An 18061-nucleotide genomic window follows, 5' to 3' on the forward strand; every position below is an offset into this window, starting at 1 on the left:
GGACGCCGCCGTCGAACGCTACCTCTTAGTGCCACCAGTTGCCGTCCTCCCGCCCCCCGCCCGTCGACCCCAGGACGACAGGATGCAAAGTGAGAGCAGGATTTGTGCATCTCTTCAATGCAAACATTTCTTTTGGATGACCCGTGTGCAACCACTTACAAACAATTTGGTGCGATTTGCATCTATCATATTGGGTATGTTACCATTTGTCAAACTGGAAAGATTGACATTTGTTGATCTATTAACATTGCCATTTGTCAACCTTGTAACACTGTGATTTGTCAAAATATGAAGCTAAAAATCACTAGCAGTATCTAATTTTTGCAACTAATATTTAGTAATTAAGCATAGATTTCATTCATAGATTAAGCAGTCGTTCTTAATTTATACATACAGTTCAACTCGACAGCTGAACCAACCAAACTTTTCCCCAATTATTGCCAACTACGTACTGAAATAGCTAGTTCAACTATATATACTAGCTAATTTTAAGTACGTTGTACAGTTCCACCACATCTATAGTCAGATGAACTGAACAAAATAGCCCCTAAATACTACTACTACTGCGGAGCGGCTTTGTACTACTTCCGGCTGCCTCTCCTCTACCGAGCGCGCTCAGTAAGTGGCGGAGGAAGAGGAGCCTACCGACGAGCTGGGCAATCATCATACGGTACCTGCCGCTGTTGCAGCTTCAGCGACGCTCACCTCAAACGCCCTGTGCCGCTCTAGACGACCTCTCTCGAAGCGGTGGTTCTCCTCATAGATCTCCTAATTCCTCACCTCTGAGGCGGCATGTGCCGCGGCCACGGCGGCGGTAAGGCTCTTTGCGTCCTTGATGAGGCGCTCCTCCTCCCCCCGCAGGAACTCGGTGTAGCACACAAGGTCGTTGACGCATGTGCTGGCATGCACCTCCGCCTCCCGCCTTTGGGTGGCGGTCGCGGAGCGGGTGATGACCCCGGAGGTTGATGGTGGGTTGGCGGCCACGGCGGCCGACGACGAGGTGGCGGCCATGACCACCACCTCCCGCCTTCGGGCCACGGGGGCGGAGCGGGTGATGGCCACGGTGGTTGGCAGTGGGGTGGCGGCCATGACGACCACCTCCCGCCTTCAGGCCACGGAGGCGGAGCGGGCGATGGCCCTGGCTTTCTACGGTGGTGTGGCGGCAACGGCGGCTGGCAATAGCTGCCGACGGGCAGCGGCGGTGGAGCATGTGGTGGGTGTTCCGCGCACACCCAACAGAGACGCCATGCGTACTACACTATGTCGGGGACTGCGCCGCCGCCATGGTGTAGCCTCCCAGCTGGAGCTGTCCTCTGATGATGGCGGAGTGGCTGAGCGACAACGACGGACCGGTGCCATTGGAGATTGTGGGAGAAGTAGACGAGATAAGCTACAGGAAGGGAGTGGAAAATGGGACGCAGGACTCGCTGGCCGTGGGGGTTTTTATAGCAGGATGGTAAGCATTGGGATTTTGGGTGATTTCACCGAGTGGGGCGGGAAGCTTGCGTGGGAACCTGCAAGGTTGCGCGAGAATGGGTTCACCACCGTTTGGCCAAAAGAACTCACCCACGCGTTGTCCAAGCTTGCGCTGTAAGCTGTTTGCGGCGGCGGGGTCACAAGACGTGCGAGAGGAGGATGAAAGGCCACGTACACATACGGTTAATAGAAAACATTTGCGATTTAATTACCTACTATACCCCCGTCCTGGTTTATAAGTATGATTTAACTAATAAAATAAGAATGCATGTCGCCAAAGATTATATAGTTGGATTCATATTTGAACATAGTTTCCAATTATATAATATTTATAACATGCATTAACATTTTGTTGGTCAAATTTGAGGGCAAAGTATGGCACAGAATATAAAGGGGACTATAGACTAGATGGAGGTGCTAGCACACGGGCGCTCTCTACGCAGCGACGCAACTGTTGACCAGTTTGTAGGCGACCATTTCATGTGTGTTCAACTGCTCTATGCGTGTGGTTGCTTGCGGTTCAGGCGGCCGCGGCGCACTTTGCTCGCGTCCCTCCGGGTGCTCTGCCCTCATCCCTCCATGCGCAATGCCAGTGTTTGGATCCGGCGCACAATCACGCATGATCGTGTGCATGCGGTTGCGCCGGCCGCGGCGCGATGATGCAGTTACCCGCTGCAAAAAATGCCATGTGGATGCGCCGAGAATCCACGCCGCCAGGCCCCCTTTTATTCTTGCGGCCATTTACCTTCATCTCTCATCTCACATGACACAGTAAGCACACCCACGAGGACACATACAGAGAGGACATCCAGCGGTTCCAATGGCGCTCCCCGTGGCTCAAATGGCGCTCCGAGCGGCCGACGACGATAACGACGGGGAGTTCACCATGCAACACGTCGTGGACACCCTCGTGAGGGGGAAGGCTCTCTCGGTGGTGAACACTAATGATCCGGTCTCGGTGGAGAGCTCCATCCGAACTATGGAGCAGTTCCTTGCCGAGGATAAGTACCAAGTGGTCGGCTTCGACCTCGAGTACACCATGGGTCGTGACGGGCACGATTAGAAGGTTGCCGTCACCCAATTGTGCGTGTGACATGACGTCCTCGTCTACCACTACCACTTGGTCACAACGCCTTGCGAGCGTTTCTCCAGGTTTATCAACAGCTCCGACTACAGTTTCACTATGGTGGACACCACCAATGATCTAAAAGCACTCAAGGTTTCGTGCTTGAAATGCCCGAATCTTGTCAACATCCAGCGCCACTACAAGGTCTAGTGCAGCGACAAAAACAAACTGAACTTCCTGATTGACTTCGCCTCAGCCATCATCGACCCGTACTACATGAGGATGAAGAATGAGAGCAATAAGGACAGGAACGCCTAGCAGAGTGTGTGGCATAAGAGACTAGATGAACAACATGTCATGTACGCGGCCATGGACGCGTACAGAAGCTACGAGATGTATAGGAGGATCGTTGACATGAGGAACTGTCTTCTTCCCGACCCAGACGAGGGATCGAGCCACAGAGCAGTGGCGGAAGCGTCACAAGAAGTGGATGACTAGACGATCGTTTCTCCTACGTTAGAATGCATGCAATTGTTTATTGAGGTGTGTGCGAATGATCTGTATAGTCACGTATGTAATTGGATGTTTATTTCTGTTACATATATATACATGTTATTCTACTATAGACAGGGCAAATCACACGGCTTATTAGCAGCAATCGTCTGTGTTATTATTGGCCTTCGCACATTTCTGATTATGGACCTGTTTGCCGCGTATCACACACATCTTGTTCAGTTGAACCGTTTCCACTGTGTTGCCTAATCACACACAGTTCATCCTAGTGAACCGTATGCTATATATCGCACATGCCTTCATCTGGCTGCCCATTTCTTTTGTTCCTCCTCATCCCAAACAGTTAATTGAACTGAACCGTATGCCCTGCATCGCACACGCAAATAAAATCTGAACCGTGTTTGATGCATACGTCATCGCAAACATTTTGCACCCTTTTGATGGGTTTTTTACACCCCTGTTTGAGATTATGGCATCGCACACAGTTTCGTCGAAGGGTCTCTGATCGTAGTGTCGCATTTGTACCATCCTGCAGTAGTGTGTGTCCATCATGGGCCGCGACATGGTGTTGTTTGTGTTGCTTCTCACTAGATTTGGAGCTACGGGCGACCCGACGACAAGTGAGGGAGTCCTGGACTAGGGGGTCCTCAAGCGTCGGGGCTATGTGATGTGGGCCAGACTGATGGGCCTTCAAGATACAAGATCGAAGACCTTCCCCGTGTCCGGATGGGACTCTTCTTTGCGTGGATGGCAAGCTTGACATCTGGATGTGTAGTTTCCTTCCTCTGTAAACCGACTTTGTACAACCCTAGCCTGTTCTGGTATGTATATAAACTGGAGGGGTTAGTCCGTAGAGGCGGTCATGATCATACAAGCTAGACATCTAGGGTTTAGCCATTATGATCTCAAGGTAGATCAACTCTTGTAACCCTTATACTCATCAAAGTCAATCAAGCAGGAAGTAGGGTATTACCTCCATTAAGAGGGCCCAAACCTGGGTAAACATCACGTCCCCTGCCTCATGTTACCTTCGATCCTTAGACGCACAGTTTAGGACCCCCTACCTGAGATTTGCCAGTTTTGACACCGACATTGGTGCTTTCGTTGAGACTTCCTCCGTGTTGTCGATAGATGGATCGAGGGCTCTCCTCGTCATCAACGACAAAATCACCTCTAGAAGAGCCCTAGTTTCTGGGCAGATCCTCCAGATCAGCAATTTCGCCATAGACGCCCGCCCGGCCATCAATCCCACTGCAGTCCCACAGATTGCCAAAAATAATCTCCGCATCAACCCCGAAAGCGTCGATAAGATGGATCCTGCAGATGTCTCTTCTTTAAACAAACTGCTAGATCGCATCGCCATCCTGGGGGTCGCAACAGATTATGACCTGATTGGGCTTAAATCCAATTAGAGGGAAATCAGGTCTCCACCTGTCACCCACCTGGTGACCGTCGTGGAAGAAAAAGTTGAGGACACCGCTCCTCCTATGCTGAAAAAAAACTATGTTCGGATCTCCGAGCCATACGAGCCAGACACTCATCCTCAAGAAGAGATCATCTGCCCTCCGAACATAGAATTAGGTGTTGAGTCTAAAACCCCTAGGACACTTCGGATCCTGGGCCAATGTACTCAGGAATTTTTCAAAATCCGGATTCCTCAGTGGGTCAGGGTTCAGATTTAAACCCACCGACCCACCATAATCAATACTCTCCAAGCAATTCTGGTCCTCCGGGCATATGCGATTTAATGTATATACAATAGCAACCTCAGGAAATAGTCCATCACTTTTGGGCTAGATTCCTACGTGTTAAAAACAAGATCAAAGATTGCTGCGATGACAATGCGGTATCAGTATTTTTCCGCAACTGTACGGATGAGCAGATCCTCAATGCCCTCAATCGGCACCACATACTGCACTTTGTAGATTTGGCACACATAGTACAAAAGTATTTCACAATGGAAAGCACATGGAAAGCCCAGACAACTCGGTGGGAACCATCGGCCTTTAAGCCACCCACCGGCCGGACAAAATGGATGCACCCTTACGGGGCACCTGATCATTACTTCCCGGAAAGAAAAATTAAGCCCTTACAGGGACACAGAACTGTCCTTGATGAATGGCTCGACAAGCCCTGTCAGATACACGTGATGCCGAATTATGAACCAACTCATAGCCTTCAGGCATGTTGGATACTCTAGCAGGTGGCTAAAAGCAGGGAGGCTATTCTCACCAACACTACTCCGGCAAGGCATTCCCTCGAGGATAGGGACCACAATGTTTTTACGGTCTTCGAGACCTTTTCTTCAAACAACGGGCATAAAAGGACGCCCCACGAGCTTGCCAAAGTGAATCATGTAGCTGCAATAAATCCTTGGAATGATATGGCGATAACCTTCAACTCCAGTGATGAGCCAACGGCACGATCAGTCTGAGCACTAGCCGCATTGGTTCTAAACCCAATTGTAGATGGCTTTCGCCTCACTAAAGTGCTCATGGGTGGCGACAGCGGACTGAACCTCATCTACGAAGACACACTCAATAAAATGCAAATGGACAGGAGTCTCATTTAGCAGAGTAATACAACCTTTCGAGGAATTATCCTCAGGGAAAATTAAACTCGATGTGGTATTTGGCACACCAGAAAACTATAGGTCCGAAGAGATAATCTTCCAGGTGGCCCCTTTCAACAGAGGATATCATGCCTTGTTAGGGCGAGATGCATTCACATGTTTTCAATCCATACCTCATTACGGGTACATGAAGCTCAAAATGCCCGAGCCCAACAGTGTTATCACTATCAATAGTGATCCAGACATAGCACTCCGCGCCTAAAACAAAACCGCTTCCCTAGCCCTCGAGGCACTATTCGAAGCCCTGGCGGCTGAGGAGCTCACAGCTCTGTGTTCCACAGTGGATAGAGATGATGTAATTCTTGACAAAAGGCCTAAATCCACTTCTTTTAAAATGGCAGACGAGATAGTCAAATTTCAAATTCACCCGACGGACCCCAAGAAGTCAGCTTCCATTAGGGCACAGCTGGATCCGACGGTCGACGCTGCATTACGCGCGTTCTTGCGCAAGAATTGGGACATCTTTGCCTGACATCCCTCAGATATGCCAGGAATCGCATGCGCACTGGCTGAACAAAGTCTCGATATATTGAAGGGATACAAACCAGTCAAGCAAACGATGCGGCGATTTTCCGAACCCAAACTACAGGCTATGGGTGAGGAGCTAGCCAAGCTACTCGAGGCCGAGTTTATTAGAGAGATCAAACATCCAGACTTTCTAGCAAACCTGGTCATGGTGCCAAAGAAGGACAAATCCTGGCGCTTGTGTGTCGACTTCAAGGACCTTAATAAAGCCTGCCCTAAGGATCCCTTCCCACTACCTCGCATCGACCAGATTATTGATGCAACCGCAGGACACGACTCACTGTGCTTCCTCGATGCATACTCCGGATACCATCAAATCAAAGTGAAGGAATCCAACCAAGCCACAACGTCATTCATTACCCCATACGGGGGCTCTTTTGCTTCAATACCATGCCCTTCGGGCTCAAAAACGCCGATGCCACATATCGGCAAGATAGTTGAGGCATATGTAGATGATGTAGTCATCAAAACTAAGCATGTCGAATCATTGGTGGACGACTTACGCCTTACATTCGACAACCTCCAAAGATATGACATATGGCTAATCCGGAAAAGTGCATTTTCGGCGTTCCCACCGGAAAACTACTTGGGTTCATCGTTTCCAATAGGGGAATCGAAGCAAACCCAGCCGAAATCCGAGCCCTGTCAAAGTTGGCCACACCAATAGACCTCAAACAGGTCCAAACACTAGCCAGGTGCGTGGTAGCTTTGAGACGCTTTATCTCCAGATTAGGAGAAAAGGAACTACCATTGTATAGCCTTCTTCGATGCATCGACCACTTTGCATGGACAGATGCTGCAAAAGCTGGACTGGAAGAAATAAAAGCTTTGTTAGCAGGCAACCCAATCCTGCCTCGCCAAACGTCAGCGAACCCATGTTGCTATACATATCTGCAACGCACCAGGTGGTGAGTGCGGTGCTCTTCGTCGAACTAGAGGAAGAGGGACATAAATTCACACTTGAAAAACTAGTATACTATGTATCGACGGTCCTCACACCATGCAAATCCTGATACCCACATTATCAAAAGATAGCGTATGCGGTCTTCATGGCATCCCGGAAGCTGCGACACTACTTTCAAGAGTGTTCGATCACGGTGGCTTCCAAAGTACCACTTAATGACATCATAAACAATCGTGACGCCACTGGCCGGATTGCCAAATGGGCCCACTAAAAAAACACACATCCGTGACATTTTGGGCCGAACGAAATTTTTTTCTGTCATACTTATGACACTTCTATGACAATAATTGTGACAAAACTCGGTATCATCATAGATGTGGTGGGGTCCTACTTCGATGACAAAAAATGATGACAGAAAATGGGATTTTCGTCCGGGGCGGGCCAGAGACGCGGCTGCATGACATTCTTTGGGACGTCCATGACGGAAAAAACCATGGTAGAAGCGAGGGCGAGGACAATATCGGGGTGTTCCCTATTACGGTGGGTGGTCGGGGCCGAGCGATGCGTGTTTCTCTCGTACACGCACGCACGTGGGTGCGAGGCGTTGGGCTCTAACTGAACCCGAGCGAGGCGTTGGTCTCTAACTGAACCCAAGCGATTGCACTACAGGCTATGTGTTACTGAACCCGAGTGATCGATCGATGGCTGTTAACTGAACTCGATTGAGGGATTCCTTCGCTATTGCTGCTAACTGAACAGTGAGTGTTGATGGGGTGGTTTGGATGAACAGTTCCCGGTGGGGGTGGATGAACACGACCCCGTGGTGTTGCCTCTGGATGAACAGGACCCTAATCGATCAAGCCGGTTGGGGCTGGATGAACAGGACCCCATGGAGGGCTGGATGAACAGGACCACCCCATGGAGGGCAGGATGAACAGTACATGGTGGAGGGCTGGATGAACAGTAGCCCGTGGAGGGGTGGTTGAACAGGAGCCCATCGAGACAGCTGGTTGAATAGTAGCCGGTGGAGTAGCGTGCGGTGGAGGCTGGATGAACAGGAGCCCGTGGATGAACAGTCGCAGGTGGAGGCTGGAGGGGGTCGACGGTGGATGAACAGTAGCCCGTGGAGGCTGGAGGGGGTCGATGGTGGAGATGAACAATATCCCGTGGAGTCCCGTTTTGCGGTACACCACACCCCTCCCGATGAACAGGACCCCCGTTTCGACCGTAGCGCTCCAACACAAGTCTGTTTCCTCCGTTTTGAAGTACGCCACACCCCTCCCAATCAACAGGACCCCCGTTTGGACCGTAGGAGGTCTGTTTCCTCCATTTTGTTGTACGCCAGACCTCTCCCGATGAACAGGATCTCGTTTCGACCGTGGCCGGTCGAACACAAGGTCGTTTCCTCCGTTCTGTGGTACACCAGGCCTCGTTTCCATTGGATGTTCCATCCAAGCCCTCCCGATGAACACGACAACGCATTCCGTTCCGACCCAGCCGATTGGCTCCCCATGAACACGACGACGACGCTATTTCTCCGTTCCGACCCAGCCATGCACACGAGCCCTGTCCATACGTACGCGCGAGTAGGCATTCGAGACCCCGCCCGTATGTACGTACGTGGCCGTATTTACTTTCTTGCACCATGTATGTTGTACGTACGTGTACATCCTATGTGTGCTCCTCTGCTATGACACGTGTGCGCCTCTACATCGACCAGTATGTACGTACACGTTCACGACCAGAATGACAATGCTACGTACGCTTCGACCAGCTGGGTCCCGACTGTCAGGCACTTCCTTGCGTGCGAAGATGTAGCTGGTGGGTCCCAGCAGTCAGGGGGCGAATCGTTTTTTTGCCCGGACGCACTTCCTTGCGTGGGAAGATGTAGCTGGTGGGTCCCAGCAGTCAGGGGAAACGTTTTTTCGTGAAATACAGTGGCACGTCCGGTGGGTCCCCGTCAGGTACAGGAATAATTATTTTGCATGTAATAAGGAGGCACTTCCTTGCTGTGGCCGTGGACCCAGCTACAGCCTCTCCACATACAGTCCAGGTCCGATGGAAGCCATTCCTTAACCGCGTTGACCACGCCACGCCGAGAGCACCAGGGCGGTGGACGATGGCGAGGCCTAGGAAGGGGACGACGCCGGAGCCGGGGAAGACGCAACAGTGGAAGGCCGCGCGGAGAGGAGTATGAGTGTTCACTGGTTCAGCTGCCGTGTGAGGCTGCCGTCGCCGCAGGGTCTGGCCAGTGGTGGGATTAGTAGGGGCGGTGAGGCCTCCGCGGCAACACAGCCAGCCACGGGAGGTAGGAGCATGCGGCATGACCGGCGGCTGCTTTGGGTGGCTGGAGCAAGAAGACCAGAGGTTGAAGAAGCACTATGGCCGTTGGATGGACATCGTAGGGTCACTGGAGCTAGAATCGTTCATATTGACTAAGTTGACAAAGCACTCCGTCCCCGTCAACTTAGTAGGCCCACAACTCAGCCACCCACTAAGGTGGGTCCCAACTAGCAGGTGGAGTATTCATTTTTTTGTGTAATATGGTGGCCCGTCCATTGGGTCCCAGCAGTCAGGGGGGAAACGTTTTTTCGCCAAATATGGTGGCCTGTCCAGTGGGTCCTTGTAGTCAGGTGGAGGAATAATTATTTTCCACATAATAAGGAGGCACTTCCTTGAGGCTGTCGTGGACCCAGCTGTCAGCCTCTCGACGTATAACACTCTTCAGATGGAAGTCATTCCTTGACCACATTGACCACGCCGCGCTGACAGCACCAGGGTGGTGGACGACAGCGAGGCCTAGGAAGGGGGCGACGCGGAGCCGGGGAAGACGCGGCAGTGGATGCCCATGCGTAGAGGAGTATGAGGGTTCGTTGGTTCGCTGCGGTGTGAGGTTGCCGTCGCCGCAGAATAACAGGGGGTGTGGGTGAGTAGAGGGATGGCTTGGCCAGCGGTGGGAGTAGTAGGGGGCGGTGAGGCCTCCATCGCATCGCAGCCGGCCACGGGAGGCAGGAGCACGAGGCACGACCAGCGCTGCTTTGGGCGGCTGGAGCAAGAAGACCATAGGTTGAAGAAGCAATACAGCCATAGGATGGACATCGTATGGTCACTGGAGCTAGAATCGTTCATATTGACTAAGTTGACAAAGCCCTCCGTCTCCGTCAACTTAGTTGGCCCACAAGTCAGCCTCCTACTATTATGGGTCCCAGCTAGCAGGGGGTATTCATTTTTTGTGCGTAATAAGGAGGCACTTCCTTGCGTGCGAAGATATAGCTGGTGGGTCCGACCAGTCAGCGGTGGGAACGTTTTTTGCGAAATACAGAGGCCCTTCCGGTGGGTCCCAGCTATCATGTGGAGGAATCATTATTTTGCGCGTGATGAGGAGGCATTTCCTTGCGTGCGGCCGTGGACCCAGCTGTTAGCCTCTCCACGCACAGTCTACTTCCGATGGTGTCATTCATTGACCAGGTTGACCACTCCGCGCCGAGCGCATCCAAGGTGGTGGGCGACGGCGAGGCCCCGGACAGCAATGAGCCGGAGATGGGAAGACGCGGGAGTAGAGTCGCAGACGGAGAGGTGTACGAGCATTAACTGGTTCTGGTGCGGTGTGGTTCGGCAGTCGGTGGAGAAGAACAGGAGGTGTGGAGGGGTGGAGGCGGGAGCATGTGGTCCCGGCGACGCTGGAGGAAGAAGACGAGAGATTGAAGATGCATGCCGGTCGTTGGATGTAAATCCAACAGCTTACGATGTCAGAATCATTTGTTGACTAAGTTGACAACGACTTGCATTGGCTTTGACCAATTGGCCCACATTTCAGCCTCCAAAAATGTGGCATGCATTCAACCCATTTTTTCAAAATTTACAGTATTTTTTTGTGGGGTAGAATTTACAGTCCATTTGATCCTTTTTTTAATTACAATCCATTAGCTAGGCTGGGTGAACAAATAATGTAGCGTCCATGCGGCTCATTTATGTTTTTCCTAAAAAATTATAGGCCATTTGCACTTTCTCGAAATACACGATTTTGCTCGGCTTATTATAATTATAATGTTGGGGTGGGCGCAGCAATGTTATCAGAAAATAAATAGGGGCTGAGCATTTTGTTATATATATAAATAATGAGTGATTTATTGTTACATTAGTCCTTAAATCTTACCAAGCTTTTGTACACAATCACTAGGATTTTCGTTGCCAAAAAAATCCAGGATTTTATTGTTAAGAAATTATTTTTATAAGTTAATAAGATGTGGGATATTGTTTTCTTACATATGTCAGTATCTGTTAAATATATGATGACAATAACAATAATATATAATAACATACAAAATAATTTAAATAAATATAATATAGTTAGAAGGGAAACATAAGTTGGACCAGGCGTTCCTATTCTTATATAGAGAAATAGAACAGACCTCTGTGTTTTCTTCAAAAAAATACATAAATTGGGTTGCCGATGTCTTAGGAAAAATAAAACCTCGGATGGGAGGTCCATAGGACGGTCGATACATGATGACCCTCAAGAAAATACAAACATGCCTATGGACCTCCCATCCGAGGTCATGGGCTGCGCATGTTGAAAAAGAAAGCCTAGACGGGGCAGCCCAAAACCCAGTTGATACTTGCTGCCCCAGTGATAATAAATGATACCTGCCAGCTCCCCAGCTTCATTGTGAATTTATCTCCTATAGTAACTACGTTGAAGCAACTAAAAAATGTAACTATGTTGACAAACCCGTGGGCCACAACGTCAGTATAGCATTAGGAGGAAGTATTTTTTCGATGAGGCACTTGCTTGCGTACGGCCATAGACCTGGTGGGTCCCGAATGTCCGCCTCTCCACATATAGTCCTCTCGAGATTCCTCTCGTTTGTTCAGCATGTTCACAATGGCAGACAGCGGCGAGCGCACGAAGGCGCAGGAAAAGATCCGACCACCTGAGGAAGTGCCTTATTAGTAACAAAACAACTGAACTAGCCTAGTGGCTGAGTGACACTACCCGACAGCTGTTCCGCCCGGGTTCGATTCCACCTATGCAGAGAAAATATCTCCAAATTTTTTGCCTCTGCCTTTATTGACATGTTGGTCCCAATTGTCATCTACGCACACCACGTCCAACACTTGCCAAAACTTTGTCCCTCGTTTTCTCTGTTTTTCGCACACTCGACATTGTGTGGGCATCTTGAAAATAGCATATCTTTTTGACTGTGCATCATATGAATATGTGCTATGCATGAATATTGATCAGCATGATGTTAACTAGCTGGTAGTTCAAGTTTTGACCATGAATAAAACTTCCAGCATGATGTTAACACTGTTTGAAAAGGCCATGTTAATATAAATGCTCTGCCTCTGAAAGTTGAAGTTTCTTATCTGAAACTGAACTTGGAGTTTCTTATCTGAAACTAAAACTTGCAGTTTCTTCTCTGAGAATCACCTGTCAGCGACCGAAAGGCAGGGGAACCTCTCCTCTCCATCATCTCCATTCTAAAACCACTGTCTCTCCTCTCCCTCTTCTCCATTTCAAAACCACCCACTCTCCTCTCCGTCATCTCCATTCCAAAACCACCGTCTCGCCTCTCCCTCTTCTCTATTGCAAGACCATCGTCTCTCCTCCCATCTTCCAAAGCTAGCACCAGACCACTCAGAAGGACATCTATGGAGGGGATGCAGCAGCGAATCAGGCAGATCGCCGGCGGCAACCAGGCAAAATTAGCCAGGTTGAAGGAGATCCTTACTTGGTTTGACAATGAGTGGGAGATTTCGAGGATGGTGAGGGCCATGTGGAAATATATGTGAAAGAGCGAGACGACGGCGATGAGGGCGGCGATGTACTCCTCGGCGGCAGTCACGTCGTAGTCCTTTGAGTTCATCGAGTATCTCCTCTGGGCGATGGAGCAGACAGATTCTCCCGAGGCAAAAGTTAGGCGGAGGTGGTGGGCGTAGAGGTCGAAGGTCGAGCACCCATAGGATAACAAATCGATCGAGTACGGTGTGCCATTCGTGAGGGTGCAGAGCCAGCCGGAGCCACGGGAGTATTCGTTCTCCCACCGCAAGAGGAGGCCGGATGGCGCAACGTCGCTTCCCCGCCGTTCTCCATGGTTCCCTCAATGCTCGCCTCATTTCAACAGCGTCGGTAGGGTTTAAGGTAAGCTTCGCACTAACCTAATCTTCCATCTGCTCATGCTTACAATCAGTGTGACAACTAATAAAAATCATGCTTACAATCAGTCTCCGAGTACTACGCCAATCACCCTAAAATAGCTCTGGACCTTTGGGTCAAAGTTGTGACACTATGTACAAATAAAGAAAAATAGATTGGTGCTTCTTTCAGAAAAGAGTACACCCCTAGAAAACTGCCAATATAAGCTACTAGTATTTTTTTAAAGTCTAAGCTACTAGTATTTGGTTAGAGGATTTGTTGCCGAGAAAGATCCGTCCACAGTGAGCGCCACACATCCCACTGATGGTGGTGGATGCCAATGCTTAGATGGAGCAGGGTTGGTGTTGGTAATTTTTACTTGGCACCTCGCACTCTGCATATATGCCGGTTCCATCCGTACATTTGTGCAGTTCCACCAAAATGCAGCTGAATAACCCTGTTTGCACAGATAATGAAAAGGCGTGATTACATTATAGTGGCACTAGTTGATGAAACATACACTAATAAATAGAAGAAAATATTACATCATACTGGAAATCGACCCAAGTCTCCCCGATACACCTTCTGCCAGTGATGAACATCAGTGTACAGCGGTAGTACAAGGAGGGGCCTTGAGACATTCAAATCTCTATTTTTGTGCAGATCAACTAAAATTAAGCACCCCAGTTTGCAGAAACGCTTAAACATTAACAATGGGACTAGTTGATGAAACATACATTAACAAAGAGAAGCACTTTCTTTATCTACATTGGAAATGAAATGATAGAGAGGACACTCGCTCTATTTTAACTGTATTATTACTTCATTTTATCAGTGACACTAGGGTCGAGCAGGTGGCAAACGAGGTGTACCGTGCGTCGCAAGGATGAAGGCTGGGGTGCTTAGACTGGGATGCTGAAGCTGGCTCTTTCAGTCCCTATCTTCCCCCTGATGTTTCTGTGGTAGCATTTGGGTTGTAATCCAAACTTGGTCGAGCTGGTGCTGCGTCCCCCTACCTGCCTAGCTTATGTGGCGAACTTGTCTCCTGCTAGTACTCAGTCCGTTCTAGTAGTAGTTGCATAACCGCCCGTTTACACTGAGATGTTGTCGGATAATGGTTCTCTATGGTTGGGTTTCTTTAATGAAATCGGAGGGAACCCCCTCTTTCGATATATAAAAAACAGTGGCACTAGCGGTGCCAAAACATTGCCTCAAATTAATAGTGCCACTAGATTAAGGTGCAAAATAATAACATTACTGCTTTATCATGGCAGTGCCAAAACAGTAGCACAAGAGCTGGATCAACATGCAGGATCTTTGGCAAACGGTCAGACCAAAAAGGAACATACCTCGTGATGGGAACCATATCTGCAGTCAACGCCATCATAGAAGGGATGACACCAGTCACCAACATGGATGATTCAATTCATGGGACCTTTTGGTGCAGTTCACCTAAAATGAAGCAATTTCCCATGAGCTAGCAGCTTCTTCTTATTTTTTAAGAAAAGGGCTCCAGCCCCGGTTCCATTTCCATCAGAAAACGAAACCCACAGAGCTTCTTCTTCATTAGTTGCAATAAAATTGAGCAACATCAAGGTTGGTCGTGAAGCTCCTGGAGAGTAGGCGGACCAGGACAGTTGCATCTCTAACGAAAAGAAGCAACTTATCTTAATGGGAAATTTAGCAGGACATGAAAAAAAAGTGCCATTGATTCATATTACTTGAGGCATTACATTGAAAACAACATTGGTTTAACGTGTCCTTACTTTTAACAGTGCGACTACTACATTTTACCAGTGGCATTACATAAGAGCGGCTCAGGGCAACAAACATCATAAGAGGATATCTGGGTTGGTCCCATTTTTGTTCGGTATATAGCCACCTTATACTGTGTGAGGCTAGCAAATCTAGTGCTGGACTTACTCTGTTGACTTGTCCCCCAGTCCCCACTTTCTTTGCTTTTTCAGCCAATATTTACTACTTTTTGCACCCATTGTTTCCTCTTTCGACCAAGTCCTAGATTCAGGTAACAAATCTTTCCCCACCCCACCCCCTTTCTTCCTTGTTTGAACCAAGTACTACTAGATTCGAGTGCATGAACTAGTTTTACCTCTTAACAGTAAAAAATTAGGTGGTTTTCGAACAGCCAATCGATCCTATCTACACGAGGGGGGGCTGAGAAATAGTAAAAGATACAAATGCAGCGACATCAGGAGCTCGGGAAGTAGAGCAAGGCCGGTTTAGAAGGAAGTTATACCTGAGGGTCTCCGAGATGTCGCTAGGTGGGCGACGGGAGGCCGGATCTGCCCACACTACGGCAGCGAGGAAGAAGGGGTGGGAGGCCCTCCCTCGCCAGCGATGCTTGGGAGAGAACGGCAATGCACGCTAATCGGTACGCGCCGGCAGTGGGTAAGAGTCGTCGCCGAGGACGACCGTGTGAACGTTGCACCTTCTCACCTTCCCCGGCGGAGAGGATCCGGCTAGATCTATGACCAGCGGTGAGTAGAGAGAGAGAGAGAGTGGCCACCGCTGTCGTGTTTAGATCTGGAGAGGACGAGACAGTGTGAAGAGAGCAACACTAGCAAGCAAGCGCGGAGGCTCCTGCCTATATAGTGGAGTACTAGTTTTCTTTTTTCTACCGGCCGAAGCCAGCTTGACCTCGGCAATGACTGTTGAGAAGTCTTCATGGACGTGCCCCGGAGGCGCAGTTGTGATCCTTTTGATCTGAAGCACCAGATTATAACATATAACACGAAAAAATGCCACATGACAAGAAATCATAACCTCACTGCCCAAAGGAGACAAGATGAATCCTGACGGACAAACTAGACGAGGATCAAAGCTCAAATTAAAGATAAACTCATAGAAAAGGGGTCTGTCGATAGATGTCCTAATTAACATAGCCGGCTTGACCTAGATGGTAGCCGAGCAGTCTTCGTGCATGTGTCCCCAATGACTAGCCCAACTCAGTTGTCGTTGTTTAACCCTCGCAGTGATCCGAAGCACATCACACCTAATTTTGCAAGATGACAAGGAACCTTTTTTTAGAGTTCTCACCAGAACTACAGCTATGTACAACACAGCCTGCACGATATGTAGATGATAGCCAATCTAGGCGTGTCTACTAGAGTCTGGTCACATGCATGGATGAACTGATCTTCCATGTCTTGCAGGGATCGTTCAGGTATCAACGTATGTACTACTTCTATTAACTCATCCGACTTGCGGGGCCGAGGAGTGTGCCTATGGTCGATTCTCAATTGCGGTCCCACATGTGTGTGCAAACACAATATGACGCGCGTTCCATTCAGAGAGCGGCGTGCCAGACCGACTTACCGTCTGGGGTGCAACGCGAACGCGACGGGCGTGCTGTATACTCCGTACATGTGTATCTTCGTTTTCTTGAGGCTTTGCTCCATGGCGGAATCCATGGATACAAAATTAGTATACTATACTATTTAAAAGTCTAGGGCGGGGCTTTTCCCACGGGGTAGGCGGGACAGTTCTGCCTAGTCGGTTCGATAGAGACGCGAGAAGATGAGGGAGTAGGCTGCTGTAAACATAGGGCTGTGTGATTTGACAATGGGTTACTGCTGGACAGGTGGGGCCCAGTGATTTGACTTGCCATTATCATTTTAACTCTGGCGCTACGACCGGCTTGAGTCTCCCGATTCCTGACCACCTCCATACAGGTGCCTCTCCTGATGCTCCACCATGTAGAGGCTGGCTCTTGCTTGAGAGCCCACTCCTCCACTTTTTCCTTGCCTCTTTCCCCCAGATATGCAAAAATGCCATGTAAAGCGGGCTTATAGCCCACAATTTTACTTGATCCTACAGGTGCTAAGCCTGCCACATAGGCATAAAGTCTGATGTGGCAAGTTAATTAAGAAGAGACAGACTAGTTTGGTGACTCCAGGAAGAAACGGTGATAAGTGCGCGTACCTAGATGAAGCAAACTTAGCAACAAAAAACTAAGCACCTATGCATTGGGGAGTTGAGTTGCTAAGCCATTTAATGCCCAGAGCACCTAATCTAAGCACCATTTCATTGGAAGAGCTCACTCCTTGGCAAATGCACTAAATACTACAAAGAAAGAGATAGAGAGAAGTAAACAAAAATTACTCTTATAGCCAACCTTATAGCTAACCTTGTTGTATGAGTGACTAAGTGATGACTATGTATGACATGCCAACATCAGATAGCCTAACGCACCGTGTTAAATAACAAAGGGCGCGGCCGCGCGAGCGAGGAGACGGTCGTGGTAGGCGCGACCATGATACGGGCTATTGGCAGCCCTTGGATCTGAGATCGAACAGTCGCATGCTAAGTTGCTGAAAATTTGCAGAATAACCCTCGAGATAGGATATTCACCCATAGGTCTAGAATCACGCCATGCAACCATTTGATATCAGATCCAATGGCTCTCGGAAGCCAGTATCATGGGAGAATGGAAAGCTTCGTATCACATGTAATTTTCCCGACGCTTGACATGACATCGAAAGCCATTTAATTGGGCGTCAAGTAGACATGACATCTAATTGGGCCCCCATAGTACTGTGCATGAATCCATTTATCCACCAGGCAAGCCACTACCCTGCCATTCACACGCCCCCCCCCACTCGACTTTTTTACAATCGATAAACCGCTCCTAGTCGTCCTGTCCTTTCACATTACGGCAGTTCCACTAATCCTAACCCTCCTCCCAAATCCATGGCGTCCCAAATCTCCATGATCGGTGGTGAGTACAAGGTTAGAACCATCACCGATGATGAGTTCGATTTCATCTACACCCATTCTTCCGTAATG

The sequence above is a fragment of the Triticum aestivum genome, chromosome 2A (genome assembly GCF_018294505.1).
Source record: "Triticum aestivum cultivar Chinese Spring chromosome 2A, IWGSC CS RefSeq v2.1, whole genome shotgun sequence".
NCBI classification, from domain to species: domain Eukaryota; kingdom Viridiplantae; phylum Streptophyta; class Magnoliopsida; order Poales; family Poaceae; genus Triticum; species Triticum aestivum.